Source organism: Lepidothrix coronata, unplaced genomic scaffold (assembly GCF_001604755.1).
Source record: "Lepidothrix coronata isolate B3197 unplaced genomic scaffold, Lepidothrix_coronata-1.0 Scaffold184, whole genome shotgun sequence".
NCBI classification, from domain to species: domain Eukaryota; kingdom Metazoa; phylum Chordata; class Aves; order Passeriformes; family Pipridae; genus Lepidothrix; species Lepidothrix coronata.
In genome coordinates this window covers 1,364,682-1,388,917 of record NW_016690364.1, presented here as the reverse complement: position 1 = coordinate 1,388,917, position 24,236 = coordinate 1,364,682, and the positions used below count along the sequence as shown (strand labels likewise).

Genomic DNA, 24,236 nt, shown 5'->3' with positions numbered 1-24,236 from the left:
TCTATATTGAAGCTATTGCTATAGATTAGGCATAGTTTTCTCATTAACAATGATGAAAGGGTTGAATTCATTCTAAATCACAGCGAATTCAAGCACACAAAAGAAAATGTTAGAGATGTAAAATTTCTTTCAGAGATGTTGAAAGAGTTCCATGTCTCGCATATTCAATTATGCACTCCACCTCAAAAGTTTAAAAATCCCATGACAACCTTGATATATCTTGTGATAAATATTTGGGGAAAGGGAACAACAGCAGCAAACTCAAATTCAGTTTCACAAACCACCCTTCAGTAGAGCAATTGTATGGGGAACAAGGAACACTGCCTACAAAGCTCAGTGACTTTCTCAAAGGAGCACCTGTGATACAATCAGGCTCTCATCTAGCATGGGAAGGGCACAAAAGGAAAGTAAAAAATATTAAATATATTGTCAGGTGGAAATGAGACAGAAACGCAGCTAGGGGTTGGGAAAAGAAGAGAAAGGATGTCTTAAGCAAACAAAATCCTGTGTGCCTCTACCAGCAAACCAGTTTGGGGGTTTTTTATACTAAATTCTTCCTCCAGTTACTTTCCAACAGCACTAAGTCAGTCCATAACCAGAATCTGTAAAACACCCGTTACCCTTTGTGGTATTACCTGCTTTCACTTATTCTCATGCCTTGCCACTAAGGCATGGTTCCCACATTCTTTCCCCTCAGGTCAGTACGTATTTTGCATTTTACACAGTAGTCCTGCAAGCTTTTCCATCAGTGTCCAGCCCCACAGACCAGATCCACCTGGCAAGGCCTCAAGTGTAGCAAGGCAACCAGAAGTGCTACTAGAAAGCACCTGGCCCAAGCCCTAACATCTCCTTGCTCTTCCGCTCTGGACCCATGCAACAAACAGACAGGCACCGTGTCTCTGCCAGTCTGTACCTTCCATATGAAATGTAAAACCTAGACCCTGTCTAAATGGCTGCTTGAGGTCACAGTTCCCTCAATGCTCCTCTCCTTCTACATTCAAGAGCTGAGGTAGTATCTCATTGTACTTTCTCTCCTGAGAAGAAACCATTCTGCCAGCAGAGTGCCAGCCTGAGTCAAGTGCAATCCTCATTCCTGGTGATCCTCATAAGTATTGAATCAGGGCTGTTACATTCTCATGACACTTAACTAAGCACTACATTCCTCCCTGCCTATCCACAAACTGGGTTGCGACTGGTACAATCCAGGAAAGTACGGACATTCAGCCTGAATTTAGTAGCTGCAAAGTTATCTTTAAAGAACTCTTTGATCTTGAAGTTCTAACACTTTATCCACTCTTCCCCAAAAAGTAAAACCCACAATTCCTGCAGCAATGCAGTCTTACAAGTCCTCATTTCTTTGGGTTGGTTATGTTTTTTAGCAGGAGCAACTTCGCTCTTCTACCATTACTAGGGTGCTGACCTCTTTAAAAGTTTAAGGAAAGAGCAGTTTAGTTAATGGGGGAATCTGACATCATTTCCAGTTCAGTCAAATTTTCCATGGAGCATTTGAGCTGATTACTCAGTCTGTACTCTACTTCTTGTGATGTTTCTTGTCCACAAAATAGGACTGAAACCTCCCTATGAGTTCCGTCACCAAAGATACTTGGAGACACACTAAGACTTTTAATCTTTAATAAACTAGGTAGAAACAACGATCTGAATTATCTCAGAAGGTTTCCTCCTTTCTCCCCCTTAAAAGAAAAACAAAATAAAATATTCAACATGTTTTATTCCTTCTCTGAAAATAGATTTAGGTTTGAGATCAACTACATCCACATTTTATTATCTTCCATTTCTAGAATATTCTTTTACATTGCATTTGATATCCCAGTCCATCCTGCAATGCATATTCATAGGCAATATTCTGGAGAACATAAAGTACGCTTTATTAGCATGTTCAGTGGTATCTGTAACTGTTACTTGCTCTGACTCCACTGAGAAACCAGACTGAAAGGGCAAAGTAAAATCTTTAGAAAAAACTATCAACCAGCTCATTTTCTTTCTTTCACTACCAAAGTAAGCTTTGTTCTGTGGCAGCAGGAGATGTAAGTCTATTTTCCTTTTAGGGATGCACTTCACTTCCATCTGCCAACAGCTGTTCTCTGTGGCTCTGGTAAAGCTACATAGACATCAGGAACATTACCTGCCATCGTGGCCCAAAATTATTAAAATCATTGCTAATGACATCTCTCATCCTTCACCCATAGAGCTGTGTAAAAGCCCATAAAACATGTATTAAAGAACAAACTCCTCGTTTTGCCAACCAGGAGAAATTAGAAGGCAGAGCTACAATTAGAGAAAGTGTAATCTACCAAAAAGCTCCCCTTTTCCCTAGCTCTGCATTTAAGAAGAAGAACCCGTACTCTTCTCCCCAGCCATATTTACTTTCTCATTTTCCTTTTTCAGCCATTTATACCCTTTCAAAACACTCAGGAAAATTAAATATTTAATAGCTTTTAGCAAGTCCCATTTCCAAGACTAAGCTCTCTACGTAATGGTGAGTTCAATGTGTATCCAGCCCAACACCTTTTAATAAAGCAGTCTCTCGTTTAAAATTGCACTGAAAGAACACATAAAACAGCACACGCAGTACCTTTACTGCATTTTTATCAACACATCTCTAAGACCAAGTGCTGAAAAACTAGTCCTTACGAACAAATGGTCTAGCAAATCTCACAAAGAATAGGTATGTGCATTTATTACTCTTTATATTTAAACATATATAGCCAAAGGAAAAAAGTGTCTTACTTTTTGGACAGAAGCTGCAGAAAAGAGTCTACCATAGAAAGGCAAAGCCTGCATTCAGGTATCTGCAGTACTGCCTTCAATTAGTCTGATTTTGGTGGGTCTACTCTGGACAAAGAAAACTTTCCAGGAAATTGCACTTCAATTCTAAGCAATAAAGGCAAAGGAATTTAGTGATCTGCTTCGAATTTTCACCTAGATGCAAAAAGATTTAATTGTCTCTTTTATACTATGCAAGGCAGATACCCAAGTAACTCTATTATCATGTATTATGGAATTTTGTACCCTATCTTCTGCCAATGTATTGGACATGATCCAAGGCAGACATTTGAACTAAGAACAACCAATCTGAACAAGACATCATGTCAGATTGAAGGCTCTCTGTCAGCTAAACACATAGTAAAAAGTTCATAAAAGCTATAAAATCAGAGCTATCATTAGAATAAATATTTACTTAAACAAATGCCTGCATTTATAAAGCTAGCACTTCATACTTTAGAATGAGGCACATGTTTCCTAGTAGTTGATTTTCCGCTTGCTGCTATAAGGAACGCAGACACCCGAGACTTATTTGGCTTTACAAGGTTTAACAGTTCTATCAATTTATATATTTATTTTATACTTTTCCCTCTTTTTCATCTGTATGAGATTTTTTGTTTATAAAACACAAAAATGTATGTAAGTATCCACAGCTCCTCTATACTATATGTTTTTGCATATTATACACATGCTCTGACTTAATATTTAATACTGATGTATCATCTCTGACACAATCTGAAACGTGGCAGCAAGAAATACCCTCTTTTTGACCATTTATGTTTTTTGCCAAGGTTTCCATTTTATCTGGATGTACAGAGCTTCCTAAAGGAACTCCCCCAAAGAGATTCTGATTTTGGCAGGTTATTTGGGATACATGTTAATAAGTTACTAGTATCATTCATTAAAGCTACACTAGCCAGGCATTATTTACTTGAGCTTCAGGTGCATTTCTGCAAAAATCTTTACATCTGGTCTGTGTATGTGGATCTTACTTGAAGTGGTATTAGATATTATTACTACTCAGGTTTCCAATCCTCAAGAATACCAGTAGTATTGCTGTAAAAATACTCCCTGATTTATTAAGCTAATCAGCTCAAATCAGAATTATATGCACAGTTTTCTTCTGCATAGTCCAGAAGTCACAGATCTTTAAACAGAATGCTGCTCCCTTGCAGAGGACCCATGAAAAGCAACACCACAACTCCCTTTCCTCCTTGTTCCCACTCCTGTTCCTTGTATCTCCTGGCCACTGCAGCATCTCTCCTGGTCTTTCCAAAATAGGCTTCACCTTTTGCAGCCCACACTCTTCCTCTTTAGAAATAACTGCTGTTTCAGTTTTCTTTCCCTTCTTGCAAACTTTCCCTCTAACATTGTTTCCCCCCCACACAAACATGTCTCTACAGCAGAACATTCCCACTGCAAGCTGCCATGCAGGTGGCAATTTCTCACTCTCATTTAGATTCAAAAGCAAAGCACAGTTAAAAACTCTTTTGTATGTTAGAAGAGACAGACTGATCATTTTAAAAATATAATCAGTGGTCAGAAAAGACTCTAAATTATCGATTTAAGAGTCCTTGTCTTCTATAAAATGGAGATAGTGTCCCAGGACATCCAGGCAAGTGAAGCAGCTGAGTTTAGCTGCATTTATGAGCTTTATTTTTAGGAATTTCAATAGGAAAGAGGTTGGGAAAGAGCAAAGATTTTTCAGAAATACTTTAGTACAAGGCAAGCTAAATAAATTGGCCACATGATGCCAGCATTGTCTGGGAAACAGTAGAAGGTTCCATTCCCAATCAAAGTATGTGTGGAATAATTTCTTTTTCTTTCTAACTACATTATTTTAAGTTTTCTTTAGTGTGCACATTTCCACCCTCACACTCCTCATTTTGCTGCAACCTTTTCACCCAGCTTTTTTCACAGCCTACTTAGGCCACCCTATGAAGAGCACAAAGTCTCCCCTTTTTATTTTTCCAGTACTACAGAGTTTCAGCAAAGCTATGTTTAGCAGTATCGTGACTCCCACCCACTTCACAGCTTGTTTCTCCTTTCTGCTTTACATAACAAGCATCAACTCAAACTTTCTGGTTTTACATACAAGGAAATCCCAAAGAATGATGCATTGTCACCTCATTGCTTGGGTTTGGTTTTAGCGTAAGTCTGACTGTTCAGTATGTTACCGCAGGTCACTACAATTTTGATCTGGATTGCAGAAGATAAGAGAATAAGGATGTTTATTCCTCACAAATAGAGTTCCCCTCCTTTACACTGTTTCTCACTTCAAAACTGTCTTGCAAGAACATCTAAAGCATATTCTTACTCCCTTCCATGAGACCTTACATTCGTCTGTGAGACATACGCACACTTCCATAACTTTTCCTTCAGTGTTGAAAACCTTCAGAGAGAGCAAGAAAACTAGAATCATAGAATCATTTAGGTTGGAAAAGACCTCTAAACATCATCAGGTTCAACCATTAGCCCAGCACTGCCAAGTCTGTCAGTAAACTATATCTTTAAGTGCCACATCTAAATACCTCCAGGAATAGTGACTCGGCCACTTCTCTGAGAAGTCTGTTCCAGTGATTGACTTCTTCTGTGAAGAATTTTTTCCTATTATCCAATCTACACCTCCCCTGGTGCAAGTAGAGGCCATTCTCTTGCATCATATTGCTTGTTACTTGGGAGAAGAGACCGACCCTCACCTCACTACAACCTCCCTTCAGGCAGCTGTAGAGAGCAACAAGGTCTCTACTGGCCCACTGGTTGGGCCATGAGAGTCTTGGCTTCTGGAAAAGCTAAATCTTTCAGTATCAATAATTTGGTCCCTCTATTCTAAGATCATGACCTAATGAATTCAGAAGGCATTGTTACATTGTTAAACATGACTTTTTTTTTAAATAAAAATTAAATAGACTAAGCACTGCTGTCTTTTACAGTGATATCCAGCAGTTAGACTTTTCCCCCAAAGCATTTTATTTCTCTGTGCATATGTCCACACTTTTAACAGTACAATTTCTAGTTGGAAGAATACAATTTCTAGTAACATTTTTAAATGGATTTGAGATGCATTGATCAGCAGGGCAGTTGCACACCTTGCCCTACCCAAATAAAACCCCTCTGGGGTCTGAAGCATATCACTCAAACCCCAGACAGAACCACACTTGTCTCCCCTCTCTCACCCCTCAACAGGGCATTGCTTTGCTTGCCTTCACTCCTCACAGTGGCATACTGAAACAGAGCAGCAGTACATCCACACCTGCTCTTCCCAGGAAGAAACATTAGCAAATCAGTAATAGAAGAACAACAGCACTTCAAATCTCACATGTTTTAGAGGATAAATACACAACACCCAAGGTCTGGCACGTCAAGTACCAGCCATCTTATACAAGGATAAATATTTCCCTTTGAAAATCTTCAGCAGAGATTAACTGGAGTCTTTATTCAGTTGGATCTGTCATACAACCCTAGTATTCATCTCTCCTCACACCAAGTAAAACATTTCCAATGGCTCACAGCCATGCTGATCTCAAGACTCACATCCTGCCACAACAGAAGTTGATCCCTGTTGCCTCAGACTGTGGGGAATTGTGTCAATGCAGATTTCACGGCAAGGAGAATGAGCATACGTCTACACGAGATATATTTACCCCTTTCATTTCCTCATTATGTGCCCTAGTGCCTTAACAAAAGAGGTTGTTTCAAAGAGGAAGGTACTAGATAGAGCTGGCCAACAGCAGCTTCCAGCACTCGCAGTTTGTTAGCTCAGCACGCAAGGGCAAAAGGCAGCTGCCTTGGTGGAAGAGACAGAGCCTCAGCCCAGCTGGATGTCATTCACTGTTGCCACCAAAAATGACCAGCTGCAACACTGATTGCCTTAATACCACACCCCATGTTTGCTATACATTTGAAAACACAAACACCAGATTACTTTCAAATTCTTCAGTTAAAAACTTCTACTCCTCCTACACAGTGGGATAAACCCATATTAGGACAATATGAATAATATGAATTCAGATAGGACCTTTACATATGGTTTGAGCTCTTTGAGCAGAGTCCACCACATAAATTGAGCATATGATGAGGTAGAAGAGCTGGATTAAGTGATATGAGGCAGGGAAGGGCCAAGTCTGGGTACTGCTTATCGTCAGGACCCTGCCCTAGCTATCCCACTGGGATCAGTGGAGTACAGCAGCACAGATGCTCCTACCTCTTTCAGACATACTGATGAGATCAAGAGCAATGTCCATGTCCTGACCACCACCCCACAGGCACCAGCTTGCAGCAGGGACTGAATTACAATCCTTGGACACCCGGGGTGCCACGGTGCCAGATTTTTCATTGATTTTGGCATCACCCAATGTATTGAGAAACCTCATTATTTCCCTGCAGCCCCACCATTTCTCAAAAAGCCAAGCTAGCATACCCAATTTCCACAGTGGTGAAACAGGCAAGTGTACTTTCCTACAGATGAGCTGCATCTGCCCTGGAGGCAGATCCCACATCTCTGGGAGAGCCCAAATATACAATTATGCCAGAGAACCAGACATCAAAGCCAAAGGACCTTCATATTCCTTGGCCACTGCTCAGCATTCCTTCATATCAGAGTACACCCAACAGCTCTTCCTCAAACATTTTTTTCAAGTTAAAAACACAACTGACATTCAACTTTCACATGCTAAATGCCTTCTGCCCCAGAGGTGTATGCTGTGAAAACTGAGGCACTTCCAGGAGATGATGGGAAGACCATCAGTTTGTTCACGATACAAGAATCCACCACAACTTTTTTCTCTTCATGATAAATAAGGCATCTCTGCTATTTGATTTACCCAGACATTCTTGGTTCAACATTTAGAACATTTGAAACAACTTACTCTTTTAAGGAAACTTCTAAAATGTTGTGAAAGGGAGGAGGGTGGCTGTTCAAGGAGGCTGGATGATCCTGTTCCACATCAGAAATCTGAAAAAGGGACATAATTGAAGTGTCTGGAGAGTATTACAATCACTTGGGGCTCATTGTCTAGCACTCACTGCCACATAAAGGAAGTTGCCAGTTAAGTAGGGAAAGAAAGAGATTTTGCATCAAAAGGTGCATCAGTGTATAGATCATAATACACAAGTGTCAACATCTGCCTTTTATTCAGACAATGAAGAGAGCAGAGAGCCCATCTTGATGTGAATGTCTTTGAAAAGTTGTATGCTTTTGTCAGAAAGACAGAAAATTTTATTAAAAGTCATAATACAAAAAAAAAAAAATTCATAACACTGCTATTCTTTGCAGGAACTGAAATTCAGTTACACCTTACAAGATGAATAGTTGGTTATTCTAAAAATCCCAGAAATGTAAATTAAGTAGTGAAAGAAATTCCAGGTAATTTTTTGTTCATACTTACTAACCTCAACTGTTGAAGCAGATATAGCTCTGCACCTCTGTTTTTCTTTCAATTTAGCAAGCCCTTCCTTGAAAAAGGAGCTAAATGCAGAATTTCCAGTCTTCACTGGATGCTACTTTATAAAACTCCACAAGCTCAAGAAATGCTCATCTGAGGTACTAAGACATCCATTCTTACTTCAAGAAGAGACAGGGGAAAATAACAAGAATTTCAGTTTACAAAAGAGATTTTTTTTTCTCACCTCTAAAATTTAATTATTTCAAATATTCATATTTTGGCTACAATATGGCTTTCAACAGCATTGAAATGGAGAATACTCAGAATATAATTGGAGTGTTTTTCTAACAATTATTCTCATCCGGATAGCTACATATTGTTGTATGTTTAAGGTTCTGTATCTGTCATCTTAAGGCTAAGATCTGTCATGCTTAAGGTTCAAGTATCTGTCATCCATTACACACAAGCATATATTAAATGTGTATCTTTTTATAAAGCTACATGTTGGCTGATTATTTGTTCACAAAACATGACTATGTTGACAGTGGAAGTGGGTTGAGTGTCCCTTACCATATCATGGTATTGCTTCAGTTTCCTGGCAAAGGTGCCTAATAAAATACCATCTGCCAAAGCAGCTTTGCAGAGCCTCTGGAAGCTACTTCACTTTCATAAGTGAGTCGGCAAATCTTCGCTAGCAAAGCCAGAGGAATGTAGATATGTCTGTTTGTATTACTGTGTGAGTTCATATTAGCATTCCTTTAGCTTACAGGATGCCAGGAGCTGGGACATTTGTTTGTACATCACTTGGCACAGCGAGGCCCCAGATCTATAGCAGAGAGCAACAGCAACATCTAAGAGCAGAGGTTTCCGCTTTGTCTGTCCCAAAGCCCTCCTGAGAAGCACTGTGCACCATCTGCAAGGCAGCAGCAGTGGGCTTGACTGAGCTGCTTGTACAGCCAGTGGCTACTCTGTATCTGAGCCAGGAGCTGAGTCTCCTATCACTGCCAACCCAGCTCTAGGGGTTGGGGATCGCAAAAGTGAGGGAGAAGGGAAGTGCAAAACACTGCATTTTTCAGAGGTTATTTGGTGCTTAAAACCTTGACTCATGGGGAGTTTCCCATGAAGGCAGAGAACACAGTAAAACCACATGATCACATAATATTGTAAAAACCCTTAATAAGTGCATGACAGAAATTTTTGGGTGGCTTTTAGAAGTTATTGTGGACACTCCCTCATAAGGGAAGCAGTAACACACGCACTTGCCTTGCTCTGCCTTCTACCAGGGTGCCCACTTACATGGCCACTCCTGGAGAGAGAACAGGCGAGACAAGCTAGTGCAGCTGTTCAGGTGTGCTCACCATGGCATTACTGGAGATATTTGTCCAGAAGAGTTTCCAATCCTGACCTTCAAGAGAACTCCTTATGACCAACCTGCACATAACACATGGACAAGGCAGGTTTAAATGGTACAGTTACATGAGGCCCCACATGTAAGAGGGCTACAACTCTCCTAGATGTATCCAGGTCACAATGTACCACCACAATTTCCATCCCCTACCATGTCCTGGGTAGCACAACCATGCATACAGCACATTTGCTCTGCTTAGAGCTACCTGGACTGACAAGTTCATCTGCAGCTGAGAGGGTGTGTTTTCACTCCAGAACCAAAATCAGATAATATTCTTATCATGGTTGAGCAAGCCCACACTGATTTGTGTGTTTAAGTCCCTCAGCATGTTCATGCAAAAAGCTTCAGTGCTGGATGTCATGTGTTAACACAGAGAATGAGTCTCAGGCATGAATGTGTTGACACTATTCAAGACTAAGAGGCAGTATTGATTATTCCTGCCAGAATCAATTCTTGTGACTGGCAGTAAATCAAATCATATTCAAATCAAGACTTGGAAATCCTAAAGAATGACCCAGTCGTTTTAAGCTCAGATAGAATTTGTTTCTATAATTTGCAACATATCTCCACCATTTTTGTGGCTGTGCTAGTTTGTTATGGCCATGTAGCCAGAGTTGCTGGTCAAAGTGCCCCAAAAAGAAGATATCCTGGGTCCCTACCACAGCATCATATATGCATACCGCTTGCTCATACACCTTCTTACCCACTAGCCATGCAGCAGGCAAACTGGCCAGTGTCAGACTGAAACAACCAAGAAGGACTTTGCTCATAGTCAATGGAGGTGGAGTACTCCAGGTGATATAACAAGGATGACACATCAAACTTTAATCATTTTGTGTGGGCACAAAGCATTTCTTGTTTCTAGAAACAGCCCTGTCTCTACTTGATTAGGAACAGCCGAAAGAGACCCCTTAGCCAAGACAGTCCCAGGCATCCACATGGCTCATGCCTGGCTGGGATCTGAAAGCCATCCAGCCTCATGAGTAGACCCACACCTCAGCAGTGCCTTGCTGATACAAAAGTGCCTCCAGGGCCGGCACCAACTCCTGCAAAGCTAGCCAAGACATCTTTGCACACACTGCCCCATCATGCCTGTAATGAGGCAAGCCTTGTCCTGCATTAGGTGTATGACACAGTAATTCATGAACCACGAGCTCTTCCTGAAGGATATGGACATGGATAAGCCTAAAATATTTAACTGTCAGGAAGGCCTCCTCCAAACCATCACTGGTGAACCTTTTGTCAAGTTAATTGGTGCCTGTTGGAACAAAAAACTTCAAAGAGCCCCCGACCACACAGCCAGCAGGCAGGCAGCTACACAGCACACTGCCAGCTGCATCTAAAACTGGGCATGACCCAGCAATGTGGGCTTGCAGCCCACAAACCATGTCCTGGGCTGCATCAAAAGTGTGGCTAGCATGTTGAAGCAGATGATTCTGCCCCACTACTCTGCTTTTCAGCCTCTAGAGAAGAGAAGGTTTCAGGGACACCTTCCAGTACCTAAAAAGGACCTAAAGGAAAGGGAAGGGACTCATTATCAGGGAGTGGAGTGATAGGATGAAGGGTAGTAGAGTTTCAAATTAGATATGAGGAAGAAATTTACTCTTTACTGTGAGGGTGGTGAGGCACTGGAACAGGTTGCACAGAGAAATTATGGATGCCCATCACTGGAAGTGTTCAAGGCCGGGTTGGATGGGGCTTTGGGCAACCTGGTCTAGTGGAAGGTGTCCCTGCCTGTAGCAGAGGGGTTGGAACTAGATGATACTTAAGGTCCCTTCCAACCCAAGTCATTCTATGATTCTATGACCTGCTCCTTTGTGGAGAGCAAAGGAGGAAGCAGAAGTGCTGACTTGGTCATGGGGGGGGGGGGAAAAAAAGGAAAAAAATTGTTGGTCACTTCTTTGTCAAAGGCAGAATTTTTTTTTACATCATAGTGAAACCAAAGCAGCTGTGTACGTCAGATACATCAGCCACACATGTGTAGTGAGCCAAGTAGCAAAATGTTTTGAAGACCTAGTCCTACTCCTTTCACATCCATAAAAATATTTTTTCTCTAACCCAATATATATACTAACTTCTATGCATGAAATTAGTAAACCATTAAATATTTTTTATTTTAATTAGTAAGGAAAAAAGTGGTCCTGCACTGAACACAATTCCCAGTAAGGCAGTCACATTTTCTATTGGAATAGTTGCTCCAGTTGTCATTGTTTTAGCTCAGGACTGAGTCATCACAAATAACAGCTGGGAAATTTGCTCTACCAGTGAGTGGAGCTCTTTCTACATAACTAAATTCAAAGCAAGCTTCAGCTGATGTTTAAATCAAGAGTATAACTCCTTCCTCTTGTCACAAGTATTTACTTTACACCCCCCTTCTATTGTCTGTTCCAAGAAATATCAAAGTCTTCATTACACAACATGTTTAGCTTTTTTTTAAATTGATAAGTGAAAAACAGTTCTATAGAACAACCACCCATTCTTGCTGGTTTTATGGGTACGAATTGGTTGGCATCAGCCTGCAAAAATGACAATTTCTGATACTCTCTACAAGTGCTACATAGCAACTGTGCTTGATGTCTGTAGAAGGCTGGATTCTGGCAAGCTTGCACACTCTTTCACGCCACAGAGGAATGGATGATGTGCCTATGCATACAGCCCACAAAGGCAAAACAAATGTTTAAAATTATGGTGTCGTTTCAAAGACATTCCCCCCAAGGTGAAGTGTATCCTCAAATAGGGCAGTTAAGCAATGCAAAGCTCCATTACCCATGTGTCAACACAAAAGGCCCGGATGAACTCTTCTCTTCACTAGTGACACAGCAGTTCATATCTGCCCCAGCAGAGAAAGGAACTCTAAGAGTCTCACTGAGCACCTCCACCTCTATCCTATCTTCCTCCCAGTCCAGCTCCAGAGTTTGTGCAAAGGCCCAGGCCCCAGCAAAACATGAGTCAAGAGCACTTCACAAGCAATCACCCGCTCTTCACATCAGGCCTATGGAAGTGGCCACACTGAATGCCCAAAATGGCAGAAACACAAACTTCCTAAAACCAAGAAATAACATGCAAAAATTCACATACAGACACACAGAATGTTTAAAGCCTCTGAAATAATCCCAGCCAGGGAAATCATTTGCAACTCTATCACAAATAGAGAGTGCTACAAATCACAACAAGTCTTATAATTCAAAAGCAAGTTCATGAACAAACTTTCAGTTTTCTCTGTAATCTTTCTATAATGATACTTTGGCATCCTGATCTTTTAAGTAACATTACAGAGAGGAGAGAAGGATGTTAAGTTTGTCTTTAAAAATACACTGTTGAGAAAAGAGCACATTTAGGCTTCAGTCTTCACATCTGATGGTACTATACCTGTATAGCATCTTAGATCAAAGGAAAATCAAACAATAAGTAGATCATACTCTGTTCAGTGAGAAATGGGAGCAGGAGAGCATTAATATTTCAGTCAACAAGTAGAGTCAAGACAACTTCAAGCTTTGCTCAAGAAAAGAGGTTAAAGCCTCCTTAACTTCTGAAGAGATGATAGAAGCCATGTTTTTATTGCCTGGTTGCAAAAGAGAGAATCTTTTCTGACACAGGTCAGGCAGACCTTTATTCTCCTGTGATTCTTGATAACCTACACTTTGCCCTCACATCATCCCTTAGCCCCTCCATTGACATTTCATATCTCCATCACCTGCCATTAACACGTCTAAGACAACAGCTCCTTTTGAACTAGATAAAGCAGCAGCAGCACAGCAATAACACACTTGAAATAGAGCAATGCTTCCTCTGACAAAGAGGGCATTCTTGAGAGCCTAGTGTCTTTTTTTGGTAGAAGACTTCAAAATATGTCTAAACATCAGCATGCCCATCGAGGTGTTCTTTTGAAGAGTCACCTTCAGAGCACTGGGTTTTGAGCTGCAACAAGGAGGAGGCATGGATAAATTCACGAACCCAAAGTGGGAGGGAAACAATCAATGCAGAAATGAGATATCAGGGTTTGCTTCATCAGTCAGAGAGCTAGACTTTGCCTAGTGAAGAAAGTTTAGAATTACATTCCATTTTAAGTTATTACTGAAGATAAATTTTCAATCCTGTGGACATCAGAAAGTGCTATATTCAGCCTGTTTACATTTCTTTAAGCTCCAATCAACACAGAGAATTTGCTTGGGCATTTCAAGATACCCATACCTCCACACCCCTTGGCCATCTTCAACAGATCTGGAATAAATAAAAGAGGAGGCAAGCAAAAAAAGGTGAGGGGGAATCATACCCTTTGGTTAGAAGAAGTGAGAGATTGAGGCAGGGCTTACCAGGGATCACCAGTATCCTGCCCCTGGAACCAGGCAGTTCTGGCAGCAGCTCCCTTGCAGCCCCCCAAAGCTCACCCTGTGCCCTCCCTCCTGCACCCTGATCACACCAAAATCCATAGCTTCACACATGTGCTTCATCAGACTCCTGTAGCTCCCAGCCACCCATTACCAAGATAATTAATATTATTACACTTAATAAGTTCCCTCAGAAAACACACACGTATGCACAGGGTTTCTCCTGCAGCCCTGTATAGGTCAACAGATTACTGACCTGGACTGATCAGACTTTCAAAACTTGCCGCCTGATGGGCTGTTCCTGGCAGGGCAGGAATAGGCAGCAGTTACGAGAATCCATGTCAGCAAAGCCATTACTTAACCTGGCACTGATCACACCCTTGGCTGACTGCCTCTGAGGTTCCTCCCTCGCCTGCCCTCCAACAACACAAAATGAAAAAAAAAAAAAAAACCAACGAAAGGAAAAGAAAACAAAGGAAAATCCAAGAGGCAGCAAGCAAGAAGGCTTTGTGACCCTGAAGGTCCGTTCATGGGGAATGTGACCAAGTAAACATGCTGGGAAAGGCTCTTTAGAGTAGCTGACAGCTGGGGAAATAGGAAGGGTCAGAGCATGAGAAAAATACTTGAATTAGAGGCACTGTTTCTTGCTAAAGAATGTGAACATGGGGTTTGGTGGGTTTTGTGCTTTTTTGATTTTTTAACGCTTTCCTTCTGCCCAGGGATCCAGGCTTAACCAAACCAAAGCTGGTACAGAGAAGTCAAAGTCATGATTCAGTAATACTGGTTTTGAAGTTCTTGGCTTACACACAGATTTCCTGTGTGACCTTGGGCAAGTCATTTGTCTGTACTGCACTCCAGCTTCTAATCCATAAGGCAAAGACAATGCCTTACAGGCAAGTTATGAGGTTATTAGTGACTACAAATAGCCATGATGATGGGAGGCAGAGAAGCAATCAGGGAGATACGGAGATTCACCTCCTGTTGAATCCTGATCCCTTGAGGATTCTATTTGAGATCAAACCTCCTACAAGCAAAACAGCCACTGTATAATTAACACTGATTTCTAGAAGTGTTTCATTCTTTCATACCAAAATTGTATTATTGAAATACACATAAATCAGAATAAGATGGACTATGGGCTCCTCCTTACACAAAAGAGTTTTCCAGCTGCCAGAGAGAGAAAAGGCCTTGTGCAGCTCTTTGGTCTTCACCTTCCTCACTCCACTCTCATTTTTCATACCTCCCTCTCCATTCCCCTGAGTGCTAGAAGGAATACAAATACAAAGAAGCCATGATGTCCTGGTTATAAAGAGTGGTTAAACATTAAAGTCAACACACTAATGGGGAAGCAGATGCTCTCCAAGCCATTTTCAGGTTTAATATTCCGTTCAAACTGCACAGCATTGTTTATAGGAAAGCACAGACAAGTAGCCATTGTTGCAAGTCTCTTGGGGATGTCTCATGAGGGTCCACACCTTGTGCAGCACTGCCTGGGCCCTTCAGAGAATGCCTTAGTTGGTTCAGCACACCTATGGCACCACAGCCCTCACCCAAACCTCATGGAAGGAACAACAAGAAATGTCCCCAAGGGTGCAGCTGATTTCCGGCCCAATTGCAGGACTGCCCTTCAGCCCCCAGCACTGCAGCCATGCCCTGCTTCCAGCATGGGGAACACACTCTGCAAGAGCTGACTCCTCTCCAGCACAGATGAGGATTCCTCTATGTTATTAAAACAACTGAGAAGTCTTTCAACAAACTGTTTTACTGAGTAACTTCTGACCTGCTCCAGCCAGGAACAGGGTCTACTAATTTGTAGCTGCCGAGTTCTCAGCTTTTTTTTTTTTTGGCTGTTCGTACTGTATGATTACTTAATGGGCATGTTTATGACCAGCAAGGATGTTTTACCGAAAGAGTTATAATATATGAAGTCATAAGTTAGGAAGAATCCGGTAACTAGTTGTTAATTAATAACTTTGATCCATTGCAGGTTTTTTACCTTTGCCCCCTTGAGCTGAAACCCCAAAAATAATTATATTTGCTTTCTCTATTTTAGTTAGCTTTAGAAAGCATCGCAGTTTGTGTTATATACTTTTTAAAAAGTAAAGACAAAGTGAGTGAGCAGACTCCAGCTCTGCAATCTAAAATATACAGTGTTCTCTGCTGACACAGTATCCCATTTGGGAACAAAACCTGCTCCAAGTTACAGAATCATGACAAATCTAACATCATTACTTCAATGATGGTGTTGACTGAGGCAAGAAAACATTACAGCAAGTTATAGAAGACAAGTATGTAAGTTAGAAGGGACGGCTGAAGACATTCCCAAGCACAAAATACCTTTCAGATTTTGAAATCCCAGCCTTCACTTGACTTTAAATCACTGATCAGCCAGTTTTAAGGCAAAAAGAAAACCCTCAGTAGCATTTCATTCTAAAAGCATAGTAATTAATCAGGCTAACACTTCAATAATTTTGGAAGATCTCACCAGAAACACAAGCACAGCATGTGAATTACACCTTTTTTTCTAAGAGAATTTCCAAACATCTGTTGTTTGTATTTCTGTGCTGCTTAGCAGATTGCATGAGAAACCACAATGTAGTTGTCTTTCAAATCTTCGTATCCTCTTGGACAGCATGTGCTAAATTCTTAGGCCAAGCTTTTGGGAGCAGCTAATGATTTTGCTGCTCTGCCGAACGTATCTTAGCAGGAAAAGTTGTAGAAGCTGAATACCTGCTCTCTGAGAAGGAGCTCCCTCTAACTGGATTCACAGGAAAACCTAAAATTCCATGGCTCAAAGATGCTCCAGCAGCACAGCATTGCCTTATTTAGGAGACCAGAAAGTTACACCTCTCTTTAGCTTCTTTTATTTAAGAAGTCAAGGAAAGAGAAAATTTAAAGAGAAACCCAGAGACTTTGGCTTGGCACATTCCTACAGTGTTTGTCAGTGAGGAGTGCAAGAACTGAAACCACCTCATCACGCAGGAGGTGTTGCAACAAGTGTGCTCATTGCAGTGCCCCAGGCTTACCCTCACTCCCAAACAGCTCCCGTACACACCACAGTGACTTGAGTATCGGTCAGGGGTGGTGCAACCAACTTCCAGTCTGGGCTCCATGAAAAGGTGAGGAGAGAGGGAGAATAGGAAGAAAGGGGATTAAGGGGCTCCCAGAGAGGTTCTCATACACTGTGCTCATGCTGACACCAGTGTCAGGAGCCTGGCACAGGTGAAACAACCACCTTTCCACTGCTGGCATAGGGCACCAACACACCTTAGAACATTTTGTCCCTTCTGCTGGGCAGCAGGATACACGTGAATCCAGACTATTCTATCAGAGCTCTGCCACTCCCTGGAGTGGCTTTACTAGGAGAGTTGTAGTCAGGAAACCTCCTCTTCCTCTCTTTCACAGCATTATCTGACCATACCATATCCAGGTCACTGCCTAAGGTGGTGGAGGTTCTGCACTGCTACCTGCCACCCCAGATTAAAAAAGCATGACACTTCCTCCTCCTCCTGCCCCCATCTCCAGATCACAGACAGATAAAAGGAGCCAAGAATGTGTCAGCAATAAATGGAGGTGATTAGGAGCAGCATACCACAAGCAAGTCCAGAGTAACCCTTCAAAGACATGGGAACACCTCAGCAATTTAAACAAGATGCTAAACACAGGGGTGACTCCTCCAGAAACAGATAACACAGGCAAAGAAAAAAAAAAGCCAAACCAACAATTCTGACATTTGCTGTGGTGTTTATACCTCGGTTTGGATTTTAGGCTGAGATCATATTCACAGGATAATGAAAGCCTCAGGCAAGCAAACAGCAGCAGGAGAGATTACACTGCAGAAGGGAGGAAGAGCACTTGTGAGAGGGGAAGGAACAGTCACCTTTGTAAGCACAGGCACTGAAAATTGTTCTCTTAAGCTATGTATGGCAAGTCTTGCTTACTAGAGTTGCATGCATTTGATGAGAGACAGTGTACTAGAAAGCCAAATCAATCCTCTTCTGCTCACGTGAAAGGCACAGAACTTCCTTGTAAGTGCAGCCAAGCAGCACTCTAACAGGTTTATCTTACACCAATATTTGGTGCCTAGACCTGAAAGATTTATTTACAGATCTATGGACCCAACAAGTCTGCAAACAGAAGGGATTTGGGGGTCAGTCCCATTCATGCTCCTGTCCCTAAGTTCAAAGGCTCACTATCTTGAATCACAACTACAAAAATACTTTGTCTTCCCTAGGCTCCTACAAAGTACTAACTAAGGCTCATTAAGAGTACCCTTTTTTGTAACAAAACCAATGCCCAGGCTTCAAACAGTTTTAAAACTAGGACTTTTTTGTTAGAAGGAAATAAAACTATTACTGCCCAGGGATGGACATTATCTCTGTTCACAGCTACTACCAATTCAATAGGTAAGGCAAACAGTAGAGGTAGTTCAAATTAATTAACAAGTATTGCTGTAGAAGACACCTTGACATAAATTTATTTACCTCTTCACAGAGAGCTTAGAAAAAACAAGAGCATTAAAAAAGCTGCAGGTGAATCAAATGATTCACAAAAAAATAAACAAAACCTTGTTGAAATTTTGCACACATCAGCAAGAACAGCATCAGCCCAATAAAAGGTACCCAAATAACACATGCAGAAATGAGGAATAGTCACACCTTTTCGGTTTGTTTTTTGTCACCACCTGCTCCCAGAGCCAAGAGAATCAACATACGAGCAGTCTCATGGCCACAGCCATAGGGGAAGATCCTACCAGAGCCTTCTGTCTCTGCTCCACCCATCAAGATAAGAAAAGAATGCATTTTCAGGCCTTTTATAGCCCAAAGGAGGTACCTCAGAGCCCACTTAACTCTTCTTGACAGGTGATTCTCCCTGCTGCAGCACATTGATGTAACTATCCACAACCTCTTCCAGCTTTCTCAGCCCCACTGCTGCCTCTCCCTCCCAATGAATCCCAGCTGGACCACTTGGCATCACTCCACTTCCTTTAAAGAAGCAGCAAAGCATACTGGTGATTTACTAGCCAAGGGGAATTACGGTGGAATAACAAGAAAGAGAGCCTGGAGATACTCAGCCCTGCAGAAAAGTTTCATGCCATTAAAGATGGTGCTATTTTGTCTGAGCTGGAGATGGGTCAACCTCCATAAGCTGTATCCTGTATTGCTGGAGTCAACAAAACCAAGCCCACTGATTCTAGTGGAGACCGAATCCAGCTCCAATGGAGTATAACCAAAAATTAACCTGTTTCTTGATGCAAACTATTATAATTCAAACAGCATAAGCTCTCCAATCCATGATTAATTATCATTTCTGCCTTCTTCCATCTCTCAGGCTTTGAATTAATGGACAGAGTAGTTAGCATGTGTTGAGAAAGAGAAATCTGCTAGCAGTGATGTGAACCCACAAACACACGTGCTCACGCAGGCACATTGAATGAACTGATGTGGCTTAGCACCATAATGATAAATACTGAGACAATCAGCTATGATAAAGCAGTTTTTCATGTTATCCTTAAAAAATAAACAGAACTTCCAGGTACTGTGTGTCATATCAGATGTAGAAAACAAAGGTACTCATGACTAAAGTTCATGTCCACTAACTGGAAAGCATTAATAGTCAGCCACACCTGAAAACTGGGCTGGAGAATAAGACACATAAAAAATTACCCACAGGTTCTGGTACACCTCTGGCAAATATCAAAGGTCTTATGATTGTTACTGTTTTTCTTAACAGTGCCAAGTATCATGCAATTAAGACAATCTGGACTCTCATTAAAACAAAATTAAGTTCCCAGAGCTCAGAAGTGCTTCAAAGCAGGTATCTTTTAAGAATCAAAACCAAAGGCAAGTGAAACCTGAGTTTGCAAGAACATGTATGTTTAAATCAGTTTTAGAAGCTCAACTGCTAATTTGTGTGTGTTGGTGTTACAAATATGGGGTTATGATAGCGTTGTGGGATACACACTCATCACTGAAAACAGAGCTAAACATAGACATGAATGAGAAAAGGTAAATAGAATCGCGAAATAGTTCAGGTTGGAAGATACCTTGTAATCTAGTCCAATCTACTGCAATGAGCAAGGACACCTTCCACTAGACCAGGTTGCTTGGAGCCCTGTCTACCCCGAGTTTGAATGTTTCCAGGGATGGAGCATCCACCACCTCTCTGAGCAACCTCTTCCCATGTTTCACCACTTCCCTTGTGTCAGAGACTGAAATGTTTGATGATTTATGCATTCTAGGAGACTTTTGCAGGCTTTTGACTTTTTGATGGGCAACTGGGCCCATCCCCCCTCCTCCAGCGCAGAAGATGTCAAGCCCCAAAAAGGCGGGAAGAGCCGAGCTTGCAGGCTTTTGACTGTTGCACTGTACCTCTGATGGCCCATAGGAGCCCATCCCCCCCCTGCCTGTCGGGAAAAGGGCGGGAACCAGGCCAGACACAGCAGCTCTTGCGCAGGGCCCAGGGAGAGGTTGGAGGCTCGAGGTATGGCCCATGACACTGACCATGGATATGATAATTCATAACTTCTTGGAGTGTGGGGGCTTCCCTCCTTCACCCCCAGCAGATCAAGGCCACCACTTCAACTGACAGACATGGAAGCTGCAACTACCAAGTTTCATCGCTGGACCCCGTGGGCGGTGACTATAGACATCTGTCCACTCTCAGCTTTTCTTTCCTTTACTCTCCCTTGCTCTTATCCTGCCTTTCTCTCCCCTATGCATTTTCTTCCCCCCCCAAAGGCTATCTCTGTGTCACATTGTTGTATGACAGCACCCAAACTGCTAGCATGCCTATTGATACAGAATTGTTAAAATAAACCTTGCCAGTATATGTTTTCAGACACCGGTTATTTAGTGTCGTTTTGCTTTAATCCACCCCAAGGGAATTATTGATAAAAACCTGAGTTACCCCCTCTCCCCTTTTCCTGGGGCGGGTCGTAACACCTTGCAAAAAAATCCTGCTAAACACTGAGTCCTAAAATCATTATAGAGTTTTTCTAGCCCAAAAAAATTGCCCAACTGCAAGAAAACGGCCTCAGGAAGCACAGTACTGAGAGTTCAGATGTGCTCCCACACTTCCACTTGGACATCCTAGGTGTGGGTAAAGGAATACTGGAAAAAAATAACCAGACTACAACATACTGTTTGTTTAGGAGCTGTGAGTCAGCCAGCATGAAAATTAGTATTAATAAGTACATGCATAGAGGCATAAGCCCTATCACAGGACAGCTAAATCCACTCTTTATTGTTAGGTTTGGTGATACAAAGTGCTCATGCTTGCCCCAATACTAAAACACTCCAATATTAATTGGAACAAGCCATTGTGTGGAAGCATTTTCCAGTACTCCTTGTCACATGGTCCATCCACTTTTCTAAAACCTCAGCCAAGCAGTTTTCAGAAACAGGACATCTGCCCACACTGTCTCTGTCCTCTCAGCAGTGTGAATCACGGGTGGTGTGAAAGCCAAGGGCTCCCTGGCCACTGCCAGATGACTCTGTGTCGTGTCCTGCATGCTGGGCAGGCAGGTTCTCCACTGCACATCCCCATCCCTGCATCAGCTTCTCACCACCAAGCTCCTGGCCCACCTCTCCTCATGCAGCCTGGACGGTGAAACCCTGAAACTCAGAGAAGTTCTGGGAACAGAGAAGCAGCCAGACAGAGTGGTGGTTGACAAAGAGCCAAGGACACTTTGATTTTGCTTCCAGTGTGAATTTCTTCAGTTCAGCTCAAACACTGACATGGCCATTAAAAACACAGAAGTAGAAATTCCCTCTTAGGTCATCTTGTCCACTCTCCTGGAAACCAGCTCAGAGAACGATAGCATGGTCCTTCAAACAGTTGTTGCATTTATTTATTTTAAAATAAGGATTCAAGGAGAATCAATCAACCAATACGCAATACTAGACTGGCACTGTTAGTACTTTCTCCAGTCATTTGCACAGCCTTCTGTGAAAATCCAGACAAAAAGGACTTCTTCCCCCAGGACTTTGCTCTCCAGGCTGACTTCAGTAAACACTTTCCTAAACTAAAACTTTGTTATTTGGGGTAGTGGGGGTTACCTGTCTTTGTATGTAATCTTCTAGGCTCCTAAACACCTTTCTCTTTCATGTTAATGCACAGAGCTGCTGCCATCAGTAGCTTTTAGTCATCTGGACCTGTGGAAATGCAATAACCTAGGTAAGCCAGAAAAAGAGATAATGCAACACCTAAACCCATTACATTTAGAATAGTAACCTACCTTGGCCAAAAAAAAAAAAATAAAATTGGGGGATGCAGAACTTGAACAGTCATATTTCTGCCTGGTTGATCTCAGCTATGAGAGAGCATCAGCAAGAGCACTGGACATCTCAGTCCGAAGGGCTCTGTGCAGGCAGGATATGCACCTCTGGGATTTCGGGACACCCAGAGGCTCTGGCAGAGCAGCTGAAATTCCTCCTCTTGCTGCTCTGCCAGAGGTCAGTAAACTCACAGCAGATGCACAAACTTCCCACATTTTGGGGAGTCAACAGCTCTTGACTGTTCTCACTGCATGTTGCATGTCCTCACTGTAGAAGGAGACTGCAAATGAGAAGCATTTTAGGGTGGCAGTTTGGATTCACCACCCACCTCATTCGGAGTAAAGACAAATGTCATTCCTTGGGGCAACTGCAGCAAAGACACACTGTGGGAGTTACACACCTGATAAGACTGTTGGGCCCTGTTACCACCATCATATCATAAAGCAGCACTATGGTGGTGACTCAGGGAGGGCTGAAGGGAGAGATGGGACATGCAGGAGTCACGGCACCTGCAGGTAGCACAAAGCAGGGGAAGAAGAGGACCCCACATGGCCTTGGTAGGATTGGAGTGGGATTTAATGTGCAGTCTGCCCTGCTCTTCAGAGACAGCACACAGAGCTCAGCCCCACAGGGTGCAGTCAGCTGCAGTACTGATCAGCAGGACCTCACACAGCGACTTGGCAGCACAGGAACCCAACGCCAGGGGATATCTCCCTTCCTTGTGTCTGTGGCTGGCAGGGACACCAGCAGCAACGTTGGCAGCAATGCACCCATCTCCTGCCTGGCAGGGGCAGCAGGGTAGCTTAGCAGGAGAGGAGTTAATTCATCCCTCGCTGCCATGTCTGGAGGATGCAGAGAAAAGCCAAGTGGGATCACCATCCCCACACCCCTGTTTATTTTGGATAGCAATGGCCAAGATTCGGAGTTTGTGTTCACCTCATTCCCCCATAATGCCCAGAAGTCCCAGTGCAGAGACAAGTCATGAGAGGGTGTTTTCCAAGCCTCTAGCTGTCTCTTCTGGAATAATTTGGCAAGGCAACAGCGTCAAGCATTTTCCTTGGCCAAGCACAGATGGGAAGCAGCATCCAGCATCCATCACTGGCTGTGGGCAACCACACCTCCTCCCGCTGAGCCCACCTACCCCCAGCCCCCAGCCTGACACAGGGAAGCATTGCTTTAAGTGCAGCCAAGGACCAGTGGCATCTGCAGTCCACAGCCCTTGCCCTCAGCGCTGCCAGCTGTTCATCCACAGGGATGAACAGCTCAGCACTGCCGAAGCTGTCTGAACTGGATTTGGGATCCGATTCCTCAGGGGTGTCCAAGACCATTCCCAGACAGAGCTTATCCACTCAGGGAGAGCACCAGCTGAGTTTTATGCATCTCAAGTTGGAAGCAAACTTAAACAGTGAAAAGCAGGCTTAATCACCCAGCCTGACAAATCCCACACTGGCAATCCCAGACTAAGAGAGGCATGGGGCAATTATTGCCTCCGTGTGCCTTAGTAATAAAAGGCACAATGCTCAGGGAGAGGAATTGTGCTAGTAAGCTACGGTTTATGAAAAGAAGATTTTATTATCCTGCCCTTTGAGAAACTGGGTTCAAAATACTGATGTTTTTCAAGCTTCTCTCCAGAATTAAATGAGACCATGTTAGTGGCCTCACGTACAGTCATAGAGATGAAAACTCTGGTTCTGAACACACCCAAATTTGGGGAAAGTTTGGGATTTTATGACTCAGACACATTTTCCATCCCCCACCCCCTCACTACCAAATGAATAAACACCACTTGAAGTTGCTCTGGGATACAGTGTTTCCTTCACACAACATGGATTAAAATCCACCGGATGAGAGGCTGGGAAATACAGAGTTAAGTTAACAGCATCATCCTTGCTGTACTGGCCAGAACTTCACACTGTTTTAGTGAATTTAAAGAAACAATACTTTAAGCCAAACACTGTGTACATTCACTGTGGTTAGTAAATAGTTTCTGACATTTTAATAAGGGCTAAATCAGTGATAGAAGAAAGTTACAGAGACTAGCATAACAACAGTC

The 24,236-nt window shown here is 42.6% G+C and overlaps 1 protein-coding gene across 1 annotated transcript in view; it reads right to left on the bottom strand.

The window, feature by feature from the left end:
* ZPLD1 (zona pellucida like domain containing 1) overlaps window positions 1-14,139 on the bottom strand; it is a 100,381-nt gene extending 86,242 nt beyond the window's left edge. The window contains exon 1 of the mRNA XM_017830815.1: window positions 14,082-14,139. The gene's annotated coding sequence lies outside the window, so the exon portion shown is untranslated. The remainder of the gene's footprint in view (window positions 1-14,081) is intronic.
* Window positions 14,140-24,236: the final 10,097 nt, after the last annotated feature.